Genomic DNA, 12,706 nt, shown 5'->3' with positions numbered 1-12,706 from the left:
CTTGGGAGAAGACACCAACACCCACCTCACTACAACCTCCTTTCAGGTAGTTGTAGAGAGCGATAAGGTCTCCTCTCAGCCTCCTCTTCTCCAGACTGAACAACCCCAGTTCCCTCAGCCGCTCCTCATAAGACTTGTGCTCCAGACCCCTCACCAGCTTCGTTGCCCTTCTCTGGACACGCTCCAGCACCTCAGCATCCTTCTTATAGTGAGGGACCCAAAACTGAACACAGGATTCAAGCTGCGGCCTCACCAGTGCCAAGTACAGGGGCACAATCACTTCCCTGCTCCTGCTGGCCACACGATTTCTGATACAGGCCAGGATGGTGTTGGCCTTCTTGGCCACCTGGGCACATTGCTGGCTCATGTTCAGCCGGCTGTCTATCAGCACCCCCAGGTCCCTTTCCGCTGGGCAGCTCTCCAGCCACTCCTCCCCAAGCCTGTAGCGTTGCATGGAGTTGTTGTGGCCGAAGTGCAGGACCCGGCACTTGGCCTTATTAAACCTCATGCAATTGGCCTCTGCCCATCGATCCAGCCTGTCCAGATCTCTCTGCAGAGCCCTCCTACCCTCCAGCAGGTCAACACTCCTACCCAACTTGGTGTCATCTGCAAACTTACTGAGGGAGCACTCGATCCCCTCATCCAGATCATCAATAGATATTGAATAAGACCGGCCCCAGAACCAAGCCCGGGGAACACCGCTTGTGACCGGCCGCCAGCTCACCGTTCACCACAACTCTCTGGGCTCGGCCATCCAGCCAGTTCCTCACCCAGCAAAGAGTAAACCTGTCCAAGCCACGAACCGCCAGTTTCTCCAGGAGAATGCTGTGGGAGATGCTGTCAAAGGCTTTACTAAAGTCCAGGTAGACAACGTCCGCAGCCTTTCCCTCATACACTAGGCAGGTCACCTGGTCATAGAAGGAGATCAGGTTAGTCAAGCAGGACCTGCCTTTCATGAACCCATGCTGGCTGGGCCTGATCCCTTGGCTGTCCTGCACATGGCCTGTGAGCTCTCTCAAGACAAACCGCTCCATGATCTTCCCCAGTACGGAGGTCAGGCTGACAGGCCTGTAGTTCCCAGGATCCTCCTTCCGGCCTTTCTTGTAGACGGGCGTCCCATTGGCAAGCCTCCAGTCTTCTGGGACCTCCCCTGTGAACCAGGACTGCTGATAAATGATGGAGAGTGGCTTGGCAAGCTCCTCCGCCAGCTCTCTCAGTACTCTTGGGTGGATCCCATCAGGTCCCATAGACTCGTGGGTGTCCAGGTGGTTTAACATGTCCTTAACTGCTTCCTCCTGGATTATGGGCGGGTTATTGTGCTCTCCATCCCCATCTTCCAGCTCAGGGGGCTGAATACTCTGCGGATACCTGGACTGGCTATTAAACACTGAGGCAAAGAAGGCATTAAGTACCTCAGCCTTGTCCTCATCCTTGGAGACAATGTTCCCCGCCATATCCAGTAGGGGATGGAGATTCTCCTTGCCTCTCTTTTTGTTGTTAATATATTTGTAGAAGCATTTTTTATTATCCTTTACCACTGTGGCCAGACTGAGCTCTAGCTGGGCTTTTGCCTTTCGAATTTTGTCCCTGCTTGACCTAAAGAGATCCTTGTACTCTTCGTGAGTTGCCTGCCCCTTCTTCCAGAGGTGATAAACTCTCCTCTTTTCCCTGAGTCCCAGCAAAATCTCCCTGTTCAGCCAGGCCGGTCGCCTTCCCCGCCAGCTCTTCTTACGGCACATGGGGACCGCCTGCTCCTGCGCCTTTAAGATTTCCTTCCTGAAGACTGTCCAGCCTTCCTGGACCCCTTTGTCCTTCAGGACTGTCTCCCAAGGGACTCTCTCAACCAGTGACCTGAACAAGCCAAAGTCTGCCCTCCGGAAGTCCATGATAGCAGTTTTGCTGACCCCTCTCCTTACTTCCCTCACAACCGAGAATTCTATCATGTCGTGGTCGCTAAGCCCAAGACGGCCTCTGACCACCACATCTCCCACCACTCCTTCCCTGTTTGTAAACAGCAGGTCCAGCAAGGCACCTCCCCTCGTGGGCTCGCTCACCAGCTGTGTCAGGAAGTTATCCTCCACACACTCCAGGAACCTCCTAGACTGTTTCCTCTCTGCCGTGTTATACTTCCAGCAGATGTCTGGTAGGTTGAAGTCCCCCACAAGAACAAGGGCCAGCGAATGCGAAACTTCTGCCAGTCGCTTATAGAATGTCTCATCTGTCTCTTCGTCCTGGTTGGGTGGTCTGTTACAGACTCCCAGCAGGATATCTGCCTCATTGGCCTTCCCCCTCATCCTTACCCATAAGCACTCTACTTGGTCTTCACAATCATGGGTGGCTTTCAGTAGGGGGACGCTCGTGTGACATCTTCAGCAGGTGAGGTTCATTTATCGGAGCCTGGAGCCCGTCTTGGCTCTGGCTCAGTCCTTGGAATGATTTCAGTGGCAGTGCCTGACGAGCAGTTGTTACCAGTGCGGGTGCACCACGAGGCTCTGCTCACAACCTGTGGTTACAGAAAGCATTTCGCTGATGTTAAACAAATTGCCAAAAAGAAACAGACTGAAAAAATAGCCCTCTCTTTTTATTTTACCCGTGGGAAAATCTTCATGCAGCAGGACTCTCACGCAGGGGGATAGATAATAGTCCGGTGGCCGTGTGTAGCCTCCTTAACATAGCTCTGTGGGAGGCAGTGCCCCTCAGTTGAAAAAAACGCTGCTTTCCACAGCCTAATGAATGAACTTCTTTGTAATGTGCTCACCCAGCACTTGGGAAAAAAAAACACTCAAATTGAATATATTGTTAGTGAAAGGGAATAAAAGATGATGTTCTTGAGATGTAAGACCCATTTTTTTATCTCCCGTTTTGTTGTCCCCAGGATGGGATCTGATTTCTCTGAAGTGAAAAAGGTTGTGATCAGCAGAAGGTTCTGTCAATATAAAAAAATGCATCAGTATACCCTCTATCTTTGCATTAACTAGAAAACAAAACAGGTTTTGTGTTACTATGTCATTCCTTGTGTAGCCTTGCCCACTTGAAACATTTACAAATCTTATAAAACACAGGGGATCTCATGTCAAATGTTTATTTATACAGTCTCAATTCATACAGGTTATGTTTTCTTTTTCTGGTGGCCATTCTGCCGTACCACACCAACAGCAGGGAGTAGCAAACAGTCAAAGCAAAAAGCTTCACAGACCAAGCACAAGGCCTCTTCTAATATATTTTCTTCTGAGCTATCTGGAAAATATTTGCAAACAAGGACAATCAGGCTTGATTAGGAAAAGTAGTCGTGTCCAGATGTTGACATGCCGTGGTTGTGGGTTGGGAAATGCAATACAGATGTGGCCCAGATATCCAACACATTTGTTTGATGACCCAAACCTTTAGCAATTTTTTTTAATGTTCATGAATTGCATTAGCACAAAGGAAAGTTGATTGTACCCCCCTTTACTCCATCCAACTCAGTTCCTATTTCTGTAATAAGAGATGTTTTCAGGTAACCAATTGAATGCATTCATGGCAGGAAAGAAACATAATGGTTGAGGAAAGTCAGAGTTTGATTATTTTCTTTTTTTAAATTGATAACATGGATCATTCTTTACCTGCTTTGCTCTGACGGTTAACAAGACATATTGAGCTCCAAAGAACAGCACGAGAGTAAAAGGATTTGTCAAATATATCCTTAGTACTAATGATCCAGGAGAAGTCCACAGGTCTCCATGCAGAACACCTCCACAGGTAATAGAATATCATTTTTTTCATATATATTTGTTTCATATTGTTGTTTCAGATATATATATATATTCTGCATTGTGTCAATGCTGGGTTATTGGGGGTTACGATGTTCAGCTAGGAAGGCTAGCTCTTGGGAATTGGATTTTAAAGACGTTTCTGTTATAACTACTATAAACAAGTTACTGCGTGGTAATGAGAACCGCATGTTACACCACGAAGAGGAGTTCAAACTCAGTGCAGAGTGAGAGAGAATTCTGCAAGACTCTCAGCTTCACATGTCCTCTGAAACGAGGTCAGGAAGGTCAAGGCATGGCTGGAGCTGAACTTGGCAAGAGACACAAAGAATAATAATAAGGGCTTCTAAATGTATGTCAACCAGAAAAAGGTCAAAGAAAGCGTACTCCCCCTGATGAACAAGACTGGCAAACTGGTAACAATGGATGAGAAGGCAGCTGAGGTACTCAAAAACTTCTTTGCCTCAGTCTTTAATGGCAGTCTCTCTTCCCTCACCTCTCAAGGGGATGGACTGCAAGGTGGGAACTGAAGAAGCAAAGTCTCTCCCACTGTAAGAGAAGATCAGGTTCGAGATCTCCTGAGGAACCCAAACATACACAAGTCTAGGGGACCTGATGAGATACAACCCAGCATCCTGAGAGGATTGGCTGATGTAGCTGCCAGGCCACTCTCCGTGATATTTGAAAAGTCATGGCAGTCACATGAAGTCCCTGGAGACTGGAAAAAGGGAAAGGGTTTAAAAATGGTAGTAAGGAGGGCCCTGAGAACTACTGGCCTGTCAGCCTCACCTCTGTGCCTGGGAAGATCATGGAGCAGATCCTCCTAGAAGCTATGCTAAGCCTCATGGAGGGCAGGGAGGTGATTTGAGACAGCCACCATAGCTTCACCAAGGGCAAGTCTTGCCTGACAAATCCAGTGGCCTTCTGTGATGGAGTGAACACAACTCCAGACAAGGGAAGAACTACCAATGTCATCTATTTGGACTTCTGTAAGGCCTTTGACATGGCCCCCCACAACATCCTCCTCTCTAAATAGGGGAGATATGGATTTGATGGGTGAACTGTTCAGTGGATGAGGAATTGGTTGGACAGTCACATCCAGAAGGTAGCGGTCAACAGTTTGATGTCCACATGGAGATCAGTGACACGCGGTGTCCCTCAGGGGTCCATGTTGGGACGAGTACTCTTTTAATGTCTTCATCAGTGACATAGACAGTGGGATCGAGTGCAACCTCAGCAAGTTTGCATGTGACACCAAGCTGAGTGGTACAGTTGACATGCCTGAGGGACGGGATGCCATCCAGAGGGACCTGGACAAGCTCGAGGAATGGGGCCCGTGTGAACCTCACGTGAGGTTCAACAAGGCCAATTGCAGGGTCCTGCACCTGGGTTGGGGCAAACCCCAGTATCAATAACAGGCTGGGGGATGAAGGGATTGAGAGCAGCCCTGCCGAGAAGGACTTGGTGCTGGTGGATGAAGAGCTGGACATGAGCCAGCAATGTGCACCCACAGCCCAGGCGGCCAACTGTATCCTGGCCTGCATCAAAAGAAGTGTGTCCAGTAGGTCGAGGGAGGTGATTTTGCCCCTTTACTCCACTCTGGTGAGACCCTACCTAGAGTCCTGCGTCCAGATCTGGAGCCCTCAGCACCGGAAAGACATGGACCTGTTGGAGCAGGTCCAGAGGAGGGCCACAAAAATGACCAGAGGGATGGAACACCTCTCCCGTGAGGACAGGCTGGGAGAGTTGGGGTTGTTCAGCCTGAGGAAGAGAAGGCTCAGGGGAGACCTTACTGCAGCCTTCCAGTACTTAAAGGGGGCTTATAAGAAAGATGGGGACAGACTTTCTAGCAGGGCCTGTTACGATAGGACAAGGGGTAATGGTTTTGAACTAAAAAAGGGTAGATTTAAACCAGATATAAGGAAGACATTTTTCACAATGAGGGTGGTGAAACACTGGTGCAGGTTGCTCAGAGAGGTGGTAGATGCCCCATCCCTGGAAACATTCAAGTCAGGTTGGACAAGGCTCTGAGCAACCTGAGCTAGTTGAAGATGTTGTTGCTCATTGCAGTGGTGTTGGACTAGATGACCTTTAGAGGTCCCTTCCAACCCAAAGACTCTGTGATGTTATGATCTATAAAATCTCTCCCGTCAAGCAAAAAAGACGGCAAGATACCCATCCAGCATTGCTTCATTGTGATGATGTAATGATTAATCCAATTACAGGAGTCTGTAATTAGGTAAGCTTGTTAAAACAAATCTCTAGTGTGGAAATACAAAATGTGATGTAAAGCCAAAGTGAAGAGTATTTTAGTTCAAATACATATTCACAAAGAAAACTCCTGAGTATTCTTATTGAAGGTGCTTATCTGGCTGTCTTGAAAGATGCCTGCAAGTTTATGAACTATCCACATAGTGACACCAGAATGGGCTGAATCCTGCTTCAGAAATGGCAAAGATATTATAGCAAATTGGTATCATCACTTATTCTTGTACTTACTAGATTATGGTTAGATATACTGCCTTGTTATCAAGTTTTGCAACCTCTTTAATCTAAGTAAATCAGTGAAGTACTTTCACCACCCTCCTTCTATGACTCCATACTAGATCCTACATGTATTTGTGATCTAAATAATGGTTGCCTTAATTAATCATTCTGTGAAAGGCCTGACGTTTCTAATGTATGCAGTCCCTGTTGTTATTAATCAACTAAGAAATAAATCTGAAAATAATAAAAAAATGAAGAAGAGCAAAAATGTCTGCAATTATAAAGTAAAAATGAGACAGTCAAAAAGCCAATGAATGCTAGAAGATACTTTATCATGAATTGTCAATAAATATAACAATAAAACTTTTAAATCTCTGGAATCCTACTAAGATTATATCTCCTTCCATTATAAAATGGTTTTAGTCCCAGTGAAAGATAGATACCCCGCAAATTGATGCTGCCTTCATGCAAGATTGGTGTGCAGTATCAGCAGTGAGCACTCCCACATTATTTAGGTGTCAAATGGGCTGTAGGCTTGTAAAACTAAACCGGTTGTTTGTGAAGAAATCTGTTTGTGAAGGTGCCACAGCTGTAGTAAGTCAGCCTAGGAATGGCTCTGATGGCTTTCCTGGTGCCTCCAGGAAACTATTCTGCAGCAAACAGTTGTAACACTCTCTTTACTGTGCTACATCTTTTGTCCCCATAGAAATCTTTGTTAATTTGGGGGTAGTTGTTCCCTGCCTTTTCCTAATTGCTGACATGAAGATCACTAGTTCCTAGGCTGCACTACGGACGCAACATTTTTTGTCACACCACCTCATCCCCACATCTCTTAAGCCTGTGATGGCAGTAGGTAAAATACTTCCATACAGTAAGTCCTTTGGCAGTGTCCTGTCGGTTGTCTGGATTTCTGGAAGGAGAAATCATCCTTCTTTAGTAATTCCTATATCCAAGCTAGAGTCCTTTCAGGTTTTCTTGACACTGGCAACATTTCCTTAAGTATTTACCTACGGAAGACTAGATTCTTGATTTCTCCACTGCTTCTCAGAGCCCATAGCTGCCCCATAGAGACCAGTCCCATTGCAGTTTACCTTTTGCCATTGTCTCGAGCAGCTATTTGCACCAGACCTGACTTTTGCGCACAGAGTCTCCAAGTCACTGACGCCTCTGTAGCAAGCTGCTTGCTTTACGCGATATTTCTGAAAGATAATGTAAACTCTAAACAAGATCATATTTTATTCTGTGCAGCTTTTGCTCCTGCCAGCTGGCCTCAGAAGACTTATTTTCTGTCACCTGCAGCTGGTCACACTTTCCCAATCTAAGATTGCTGCTTAGCATTGTTGTTTTAATGATGTTGCATCTGGCACCACAATCCAGCTGCAATGAAAACAGTCATTCATTTAATAGTATAGCTGCAAATACGGCAGCTGAATGGTAGGTGACTGACTTTGGCTGTGCATATGCTTTGAGAGTCCTTGCTTTTACTGAAATTGCACTGCAGACACCATCTTCTGAACTACAGCCCTCTGCAGCCTTGGTCTGTGTTTGCATTGCTCACGCCTCTCTCCCTGAAATAGCTGCAGCACGGGGGATTACAGCCGGCTCTGTTTCACATCCTCCTTCCACCTCTCCCTCTCTCATTCTTCATGGTTTTTCTTAGCTTAAACCTATCTCTTGCATGTGGGTTGTTTTTTGTGGGTTTTTTTCCCCCCCGACTGTGGTTTTGCTGTTTTCTCTAATCGCTTGGGCAGCCCAAACCGGGAGCAGTGTTTGGGGGTGCCTTTCTGGAGGGAAAGCATTGATCTCTCAGCAAACCCTGCTGTAGCTGGGATCCTAGGTTGGGAGGGATTAATCTCCAAAACTACAGGTAGATGAGGAAGTTTTCACTTCTGAAGTATAAAATTCCTGCTACTTATTTTTGTGCAAGTGCATGGTAGGTCTCTTCTGGCTTAGCTTGTTTGGGATCACATGCTGCTTCAACGCTGCTATCGGACGTCTGATGTTTCAGTTATTGTTTTTGGTAACGGTGTTTATCTTTTCCTCTTTGCATTCCCAATGAGACAGCTAAACCCCCTCTTTTGATCCTTTTTCTTTTAGCAGCCATCACTAGTTCTGTATACAGGCTTTCTTCCCCCTGCATTTATGTTGGTGCCAGATCCTTTGTTAGAAATCCAGCATGGGCAATGGTCTGAGTCACCCTATGCTAATCACCTTCTCTTCTTTGCTGTGTATCTCACTAGATTGCCTCCACCACATTTCACGTACCACATGTTGGCTCATAAAACAAGATGATTTCATGCTGGTAAATCTAAGTTGCTCTTTATTTAGCAGATTACTTCAGAGGTGTTGCAAATGCAGCACAGACTCCACCTACGATATATACATTGATGTCATGGTTCTTCCCTCAAATTCTTCCTCCTTTTGCATTTTATACTCTTCAGGTCTTAACGGGGAGAATATCTCTAGGGCAGAGACAGTAGTTTAAACACTATTTTCTGTGAGTATTTAATATTTTTGCAAACAGCGTGCTTAGTCTTTCTAAGAAAGGCTGTTCGCTATGTGCCCAGACAACAGCCTAAGTCTACACCAGACAGGCAGTCATCCTGATGAATCTCACATCAGTGCATGTGTGCTCCTAGAGTTGTATGACTATCGTGTGTCATTTCTCTGTTCTGGGGAAAAAAAATTCCCTTTCTTTTCCCACACTGGAAAAACCCCACCTTATTAACAGGAATAGGATTTTAAAATCTGTTCAGTGAAAGGGAGTCTAGATGCTGGACTGGAATGTAGGAAGCCTGGGTTCAGTCCCTAGAGCTGCTGCAGACCTTCAGTCACCTCGTCCAAGACATGTATACCCAACCGCTTACTGGATCTCCTCTGTAAGGTGATTCCTGGACATCATTGTCTGCCTTACCTATTGTGTTTTGGATTAGTGGGTGTTATTCTTTAGCTACTAGAGTAGCAAAGTTTCAATACTGGCTCCTCCACCTTTGTATAAAATATGCCCAGACTGAAAAAAGTCAGCCCAGACTGAGGAGGGAATGTGTTTTTCAGATGAGGTTGGAGCTTGATGGAATTCAGGGGACAGAGCCTGACCCACAGAGAAATTCTGCTGTACACACAAGTTGTGCAAAAATTTATGACTGCTTGTTTGACTTTTTTTTTTTGTGTTTCCATCAGTACGACTTTTTTTTGTGTGTTTCCATCAGTACTGCTCTCCTCAGCTTCAAAGGTCAATGCAAGAAGTCTAAACCAGTATTTTTAAAATGCACTTTTGATATACCGGAGAATGCAACAAAGCTTGTGAGATCCACAAGCCCAAAAATGTTTGAAGAACTTTGATGTATTTAACTTTTAAGCCACAAGTTTCAAGGAAGCAGTTAAAACACAACTATACTACTTGTTATGTATGCAGCAATGTAATATTCACTGATCTCAGGGACAGTAAATGCCACACAAAATAAAAATGGCTTTTGCACTAAGCCTGTAAATGAGAAGTACTTTTCTCCCTATTTTAAAGGATGGAAGTTAAGTTAAGATGCACAGTATGGGTATGGAGGTTATGCAGAAGGGCTATGATAGATTTATTATCCTGCGTCTTACTCAGAAACCTAAGCCAAACAAGAGGGAACGGGAGAAGCAAAAACACAGTATGATGGCTTGAGTACTCTTAATAGAAATGAAAATATTTAAGAATTTCAAACTCTTTTATTTTAACTAAGTAAGTGGTGAATTTTGTTATAACACGTGTGGTGGTTTTTTATTGCAGTTGGAGAGTTTATGTATACCTTAAGAAGAGAACTTTAAAAGAGGGTCAACAAAAATGGCAGAATTGACTTTTTGACTATACTTCTATATACTTTGTGTTCTGTTAAGTTGCTTGTATTTAGTTATTTACAACTTTGCTTTGATTGCCTGGCGAATTCTCATGTTTTACTCAACCTTTTACTCTGTATTTTGTTTTTTACTGTTAAAAAACTTTTGATCCTGCTATCACCAAAATAGTTGTAATATAGCAATCTATAAAAATACAAGTTGTTGTGCCAAAGTAGTGCAGACTGTCGAGACATGGGAACAGGTCTGGCAATAAACAGGGCAGTGGTGTAGCCATATGTAGAGATTGCTTGGGATTGTAGAGGATGCTTGGGATTCATCATCTTCAACAATTCAAATCATTATTCCTCATTGTGGATAATCAATGGGGTAAAGATTAAATATGCAGTTTTATTTAACAGAAATGTTTTGAAGACGTATGGAATTCTTTGTGAATAATTCATGCTCTTTAAGATCAGAAGCACTGAAACAAAAAAAAAGGTGGGCAATTCTGCTGGGACATGCCAGTTCAGAAACAAAGCACCACTCTTGCTACATGTAAATGCAGCTCAAACAGGATGGCTGTAACATCAGGGAAAAAAATTCTCTGCTAAAACGTCTGTAGCAATATAGATGATCTCTTCTTCAGAAAGTAAATTATTCATTTTGTCCTTGATCAATTCCAGTTAACATGTATTTGTGGCTCACAAATGTTTCTCTAAAACATGAAAGTGACTCACAGGGGAAAAGAAAAGTCACGCTTGGGGAAAAGAGCATCAAGAAACCCTGCCACAATATAGCCTTCTCCATCTTATGCCCCTATCAGGCATCTCTGATTAAATAACCCTTTCAATGACTTCAGCACTAACAAGTTATTTAAATTTTCCTTGCCTCTCTCACTACATTGCCCTACTTATTTTTCTACCAGATTAGACACAAAATTGAAATGAAAAGGGAAAAGAGATATTGGAATGTACTTTCGATTTGGGGCACTTGAACAGCAGCAGGTGTAGTGTGAAATGTAGGGTGAGCCTGAGCTCTATCACCTCATGCAAACCATTGTACGCTCCCTTCTGTGAGTCTGCACCAGCAGAGTAATATAGGTAGTAATTAATATTTTTTTACTATATCTGCCGATAGAGTCCCTAGCCTTGCAGTCCAAACTGAAGTCAATGGGAATCCGCTGGTGTTTAAAATTCTTCTTATTTGAAGAACTGTGACTTTGTGGCACACACAAATTGTCCTCCAGCTGCTTACTGTAGGGTACACTGAGTAGCTTGTCACCACCGGGGAGACCCAGGTGATGGACAGCCTTACAGCTTTCTTCCATTTATCATGTTCTACCAATAATTTCTGTTCTCCCCATTACGGGGAATGCATGAAGCAAAGCGTTCTCCAGAATTTATATTTCTGTCTGTTTTTCATGGTGCTTTGGTGACTTCTGGATCATCTGGAGATCCCTTTCATCTAACATTTTTAACTTCTCTGAAAACTGCATGCAAACTGTTTATGTTCCGCATCCAGAAGCTGAAACACTTCTGTAAATCTTCCTATATACAAGCAGAGTCCCTCTTGCCATGTGTGAGCTGGCTGTTAGCATATCTGCTCTTGTTTTCAGGGATTAACACCTTTGAACACCCAGGACAGGACACCTTTGGCTATATAGGCGACTCAGACACAGGGTAGAAGCATGATGTGTCCAGTTATACCCTAATTCCAGGACATTTTCACTACCTAGGTTGTAAAATGACACATGGCTGAGCAGCCAAACGGAACAGAAATGTTTTAAAGTACTGCTTTACCACCTGTTTGTTGGTTTTGGGGTTTTTTTTTCCCCAACATATATAAATAAAACTATAGTTTGGTGGTGAAGTTCATCCAAATCAAACTGTCTGAGCACTAAGCCATTCTTGGAACAGTGGGCTCTGCACCACTTCTTTTCCATTTTACATGTATGCAGAGAAGGTCAAGCAGTGAATTAGCAGACAGCTTTGATGGTGCCAAAGACAACAACCTGCTTCAATACATTATCAAATAATAGACTATAAATTATGTAAGCACTGAAATGCCAAGCAGCAAACAGCATTTCCACTGCTAAATAGAATCACCAAATTCATTAGAAACTGCTAACCCTGATGATGCATTTATTTTGAGGAGTCTGAAAATTAACTCTTTGCTACCATCCTCCCTTTTCTTTCTGCCTCTGTATCAAACTATTTTTTAATCACATTCCCTCATTATGTGATTGTCCATCAAGACCTGCCTCCAGCATGTATTTCGATTCACGTTCAGACCAACTCCATAAACTGACAGATATCTAAGGTAGCTCTGGAGGGGCACCACATAGTAGCAAAAATGTTGAGCATGCAAAGCTCAAGAGTAAAATACCCCAAACTGGAGCCAAAAACATGGAGCTTTGATCCTTCATGTGCTGCTTAGCTCCAGACTTTCCAGAAGCAGATGACAGAGAGGTGACAAAGCCAGAGGCTGTGCATGCATCAGTGTATAACCTCCTGACACAGAGAACCTGCGACTTCTGGGAGATGAGAACCTCAGCTGGCCAGGGCTTTGAGCACCTGTGGTAGTGAGAAGGTCTGAAAGGGTATGGAAACAAAAAAAATTAAAGACATAAAAGGCAGATTTTATTAGAAATTAAA

Source organism: Phaethon aethereus (assembly GCF_964289735.1).
Source record: "Phaethon aethereus genome assembly, chromosome: 3".
Classification (NCBI taxonomy): Eukaryota; Metazoa; Chordata; class Aves; order Phaethontiformes; family Phaethontidae; genus Phaethon; species Phaethon aethereus.
This window is presented reverse-complemented; position numbering follows the sequence as displayed.